The following is a 5,000-nucleotide window of genomic DNA, read 5'->3' on the forward strand; positions in this document are numbered from 1 at the left end:
GAGTTTACCACCCACTTGGAGCTGCACTCTCAAGCAACCCGACTCGAAGGAGAGGTCCCGCCGACGCTCGCACCGGCCGCTACGGGCCTGGCACCCTCTACGGGCCGTGGCCTCATTCAAGTTGGACTTGGGCTCGGCGCGAGGCGTCGGGGTAGTGGACCCTCCCAAACACCACATGCCACGACAGGCGGCAGCCTGCGGGGTTCGGTGCTGGACTCTTCCCTGTTCGCTCGCCGCTACTGGGGGAATCCTTGTTAGTTTCTTTTCCTCCGCTTAGTAATATGCTTAAATTCAGCGGGTAGTCTCGCCTGCTCTGAGGTCGTTGTACGAGGTGTCGCACGCCACACCGCCAGCCGGCTGTGCACGCTACCGAGACAGTACCGGTATGCGAACCGCCAGGCGACGGGCGCGCATCGCTCGTTTCAGGGGACGTGGCCGGCCCCACAGGCCGTCACGACACACCCACGTCTCCGAAGCGGGACAAACGCCGCGCGCTTCAGTTTACGTAGCCGACCCTCAGCCAGACGTGGCCCGGGAACGGAATCCATGGACCGCAATGTGCGTTCGAAACGTCGATGTTCATGTGTCCTGCAGTTCACATGTCGACGCGCAATTTGCTGCGTTCTTCATCGACCCACGAGCCGAGTGATCCACCGTCCTGGGTGATCTTTTTACAGTTCCCACTGTCTCTTTCAAAACAGTTGCATAGGCGGGACTGAGGCGTTCGACGGCCCCTGTTCCAGTGTTTTGTGTCCAACGGCCTCACGGCCGATGGGCGTCGTACGGCTCCACTCCGGAGCGGACAGGCACTCGGGCGAACGTCATTCAAAACCGGCGCGAGGCGCCAGGTGCCGCAGGCCAGCCGCTCCAGAGCTTCAGCGCTCGTACCACACAACATTTTCCGTTAGTTTTGAGAAGCACGCGTGGTCCCGCACGCGGCGCACGGCTACTGCGAGCCGTACAGGTAGCGTGTTGCACGACACGACACGCACATCGAAAGACATGCAGTCTAGTCGGTAATGATCCTTCCGCAGGTTCACCTACGGAAACCTTGTTACGACTTTTACTTCCTCTAAATGATCAAGTTTGGTCATCTTTCCGGTAGCATCGGCAACGACAGAGTCGATGCCGCGTACCAGTCCGAAGACCTCACTAAATCATTCAATCGGTAGTAGCGACGGGCGGTGTGTACAAAGGGCAGGGACGTAATCAACGCGAGCTTATGACTCGCGCTTACTGGGAATTCCTCGTTCATGGGGAACAATTGCAAGCCCCAATCCCTAGCACGAAGGAGGTTCAGCGGGTTACCCCGACCTTTCGGCCTAGGAAGACACGCTGATTCCTTCAGTGTAGCGCGCGTGCGGCCCAGAACATCTAAGGGCATCACAGACCTGTTATTGCTCAATCTCGTGCGGCTAGAAGCCGCCTGTCCCTCTAAGAAGAAAAGTAATCGCTGACAGCACGAAGGATGTCACGCGACTAGTTAGCAGGCTAGAGTCTCGTTCGTTATCGGAATTAACCAGACAAATCGCTCCACCAACTAAGAACGGCCATGCACCACCACCCACCGAATCAAGAAAGAGCTATCAATCTGTCAATCCTTCCGGTGTCCGGGCCTGGTGAGGTTTCCCGTGTTGAGTCAAATTAAGCCGCAGGCTCCACTCCTGGTGGTGCCCTTCCGTCAATTCCTTTAAGTTTCAGCTTTGCAACCATACTTCCCCCGGAACCCAAAAGCTTTGGTTTCCCGGAGGCTGCCCGCCGAGTCATCGGAGGAACTGCGGCGGATCGCTGGCTGGCATCGTTTATGGTTAGAACTAGGGCGGTATCTGATCGCCTTCGAACCTCTAACTTTCGTTCTTGATTAATGAAAACATACTTGGCAAATGCTTTCGCTTCTGTTCGTCTTGCGACGATCCAAGAATTTCACCTCTAACGTCGCAATACGAATGCCCCCGCCTGTCCCTATTAATCATTACCTCGGGTTCCGAAAACCAACAAAATAGAACCGAGGTCCTATTCCATTATTCCATGCACACAGTATTCAGGCGGGCTTGCCTGCTTTAAGCACTCTAATTTGTTCAAAGTAAACGTGCCGGCCCACCGAGACACTCAATAAAGAGCACCCTGGTAGGATTTCAACGGGGTCCGCCTCGGGACGCACGAGCACGCACGAGGCGGTCGCACGCCTTCGGCTCGCCCCACCGGCAGGACGTCCCACGATACATGCCAGTTAAACACCGACGGGCGGTGAACCAACAGCGTGGGACACAAATCCAACTACGAGCTTTTTAACCGCAACAACTTTAATATACGCTATTGGAGCTGGAATTACCGCGGCTGCTGGCACCAGACTTGCCCTCCAATAGATACTCGTTAAAGGATTTAAAGTGTACTCATTCCGATTACGGGGCCTCGGATGAGTCCCGTATCGTTATTTTTCGTCACTACCTCCCCGTGCCGGGAGTGGGTAATTTGCGCGCCTGCTGCCTTCCTTGGATGTGGTAGCCGTTTCTCAGGCTCCCTCTCCGGAATCGAACCCTGATTCCCCGCTACCCGTTACAACCATGGTAGGCGCAGAACCTACCATCGACAGTTGATAAGGCAGACATTTGAAAGATGCGTCGCCGGTACGAGGACCGTGCGATCAGCCCAAAGTTATTCAGAGTCACCAAGGCAAACGGACCGGACGAGCCGACCGATTGGTTTTGATCTAATAAAAGCGTCCCTTCCATCTCTGGTCGGGACTCTGTTTGCATGTATTAGCTCTAGAATTACCACAGTTATCCAAGTAACGTGGGTACGATCTAAGGAACCATAACTGATTTAATGAGCCATTCGCGGTTTCACCTTAATGCGGCTTGTACTGAGACATGCATGGCTTAATCTTTGAGACAAGCATATGACTACTGGCAGGATCAACCAGGGAGCTGCGTCAACTAGAGCTGAGCAGCCGGCCGCCCGGGAGTGTGTCCCGGAGGCCCGCGCGAACACGCAAGCGTCCGCTCAATTATTCCGCAAACAGGAGGAGGCTGGGCTCCCCTGCACGATACACCTCGAAACCCTCTCAGGTCCCGGCGGCGCGCAGCGCCGTCCTAAGTACTTGGTCGGGTTCGAGAGAGGCGCAATCGCCCGGAGATAGGCGAGTAGACGCTTTCAGTGCGACCACCCGTGCTCCCAACTGAGCTTGCCGCTGCCGACAGAGGCCCGGGAGCGTGCTGTCGTGGTGTTGCCGGCGGGAGACAACACGCGGCCACAAACAGTGGCCGGGCAGCTCCAACGCCAGCGCCACAGAGGGGCAGAGCCCCACTTGGGTGCCAAAGCGAACTCTCCCAGCACAGCGCACGCGCCAACACATCCGCACAGCTGCGATACAAACCACCTGCGAGAACCGCGGGGGCGACCGAGCAGCAGACGGCGTCGCGGCGCCGAGTGCCGGGCGGCGGCGCATCCTCAACGCACACAGTCCTCAATCGGACCAGCACACTGCAGATGTCCACCGCGCTTCGCACCGGGCCCGCGAGGACCCACTTTGGCCGCACGGCGCCGCGCGTTGGGTGCGCCGGCGCGCAGCTGCGCCGCCTGCCGCGTCCGTCGGCCGGCGCGCCTGCCACTGGGCGCCCCCACCAGCCGGCTGTAGCGCGTGCGCCCACGCAGCGCGCGGCCAGCACGCCGGGCGCTCCCCCCTCACCGGCCGGGGACGGTCCCACCCAGCCACCGCCGCGTATCGCTTCATACCCACATGCCCACTCACGTTCGTGGGTATGACGGGTGTCGCTGAAGCAACCAGTTAATACCTGTACCGATTGTCGCAATCAATGATTCACCTCCAGCGTATACAACCGCGCAACAACGGATTTCCAGTTCATTTGCGTAACTTGGGCAGCAAACGTAGACGTCCATCTACATTTGCAAATTCAGTGGGTCTTGCATGCCTGGATGATATGCGTCACGACACGCCACATCAGCCCACATACATGCTGCGACGTATGCACGAGAGAACACGTGGAAGGTGGCCCGCGTACGTATGCGAATGCCATTGCACAGCTGCGAAGCTCATTGAACACGCAAACTCCCGCCTGACGAACTAGAGGCGACAGGGGAGCGATATAAGTCTTACAGCAGTACACATTACAGTGGATAGCGGGACCATGTGGAACGTACGCACCACTCGCTAGATGTTGTGAGGGTACGCACCGTAACATGAATCAATACGCAGGACACCAGAGAGTGCGAGCACTGACCTATGTTGAGAGGGTTGCGATTAGGCAACGCTACATGAATGTTTCAATTCATATAACAATTACAGGTTAGGTTAGGGCGCAACGTGCGTTAGGTTAGGGCGCAACGTGCGTTAGGTTAGGGCCCAACGTAGGTTAGGTTAGGGCCCAACGTAGGTTAGGTTAGGGCCCAACGTAGGTTAGGTTAGGGCCCAACGTAGGTTAGGTTAGGGCCCAACGTAGGTTAGGTTAGGGCCCAACGTAGGTTAGGTTAGGGCCCAACGTAGGTTAGGTTAGGGCCCAACGTAGGTTAGGTTAGGGCCCAACGTAGGTTAGGTTAGGGCCCAACGTAGGTTAGGTTAGGGCCCAACGTAGGTTAGGTTAGGGCCCAACGTAGGTTAGGTTAGGGCCCAACGTAGGTTAGGTTAGGGCCCAACGTAGGTTAGGTTAGGGCCCAACGTAGGTTAGGTTAGGGCCCAACGTAGGTTAGGTTAGGGCCCAACGTAGGTTAGGTTAGGGCCCAACGTAGGTTAGGTTAGGGCCCAACGTAGGTTAGGTTAGGGCCCAACGTAGGTTAGGTTAGGGCCCAACGTAGGTTAGGTTAGGGCCCAACGTAGGTTAGGTTAGGGCCCAACGTAGGTTAGGTTAGGGCCCAACGTAGGTTAGGTTAGGGCCCAACGTAGGTTAGGTTAGGGCCCAACGTAGGTTAGGTTAGGGCCCAACGTAGGTTAGGTTAGGGCCCAACGTAGGTTAGGTTAGGGCCCAACGTAGGTTAGGTTAGGG

At 56.9% G+C, this 5,000-nt stretch overlaps 3 non-coding genes across 3 annotated transcripts in view; all 3 read right to left on the reverse strand.

Annotated features, from left to right (window-relative positions):
• Positions 1-322, reverse strand: part of LOC126197607 (large subunit ribosomal RNA) — a 4,222-nt gene extending 3,900 nt beyond the window's left edge. The window contains exon 1 of the ribosomal RNA XR_007539966.1: positions 1-322. This exon is cut by the window's left edge and continues 3,900 nt beyond it. This is a non-coding gene — a ribosomal RNA (large subunit ribosomal RNA).
• Positions 323-510: 188 nt separating this feature from the next.
• On the reverse strand, positions 511-665 carry LOC126196451 (5.8S ribosomal RNA). Its single transcript, XR_007538953.1, has one exon. It is a non-coding gene; the product is annotated as a 5.8S ribosomal RNA (ribosomal RNA).
• Positions 666-1,017: 352 nt separating this feature from the next.
• LOC126197263 (small subunit ribosomal RNA) lies at positions 1,018-2,926 on the reverse strand. The gene has a single exon (XR_007539640.1). It is a non-coding gene; the product is annotated as a small subunit ribosomal RNA (ribosomal RNA).
• Between the last annotated feature and the right edge of the window lie 2,074 nt (positions 2,927-5,000).

This window comes from Schistocerca nitens, chromosome 7 (assembly GCF_023898315.1).
Source record: "Schistocerca nitens isolate TAMUIC-IGC-003100 chromosome 7, iqSchNite1.1, whole genome shotgun sequence".
NCBI lineage: Eukaryota > Metazoa > Arthropoda > Insecta > Orthoptera > Acrididae > Schistocerca > Schistocerca nitens.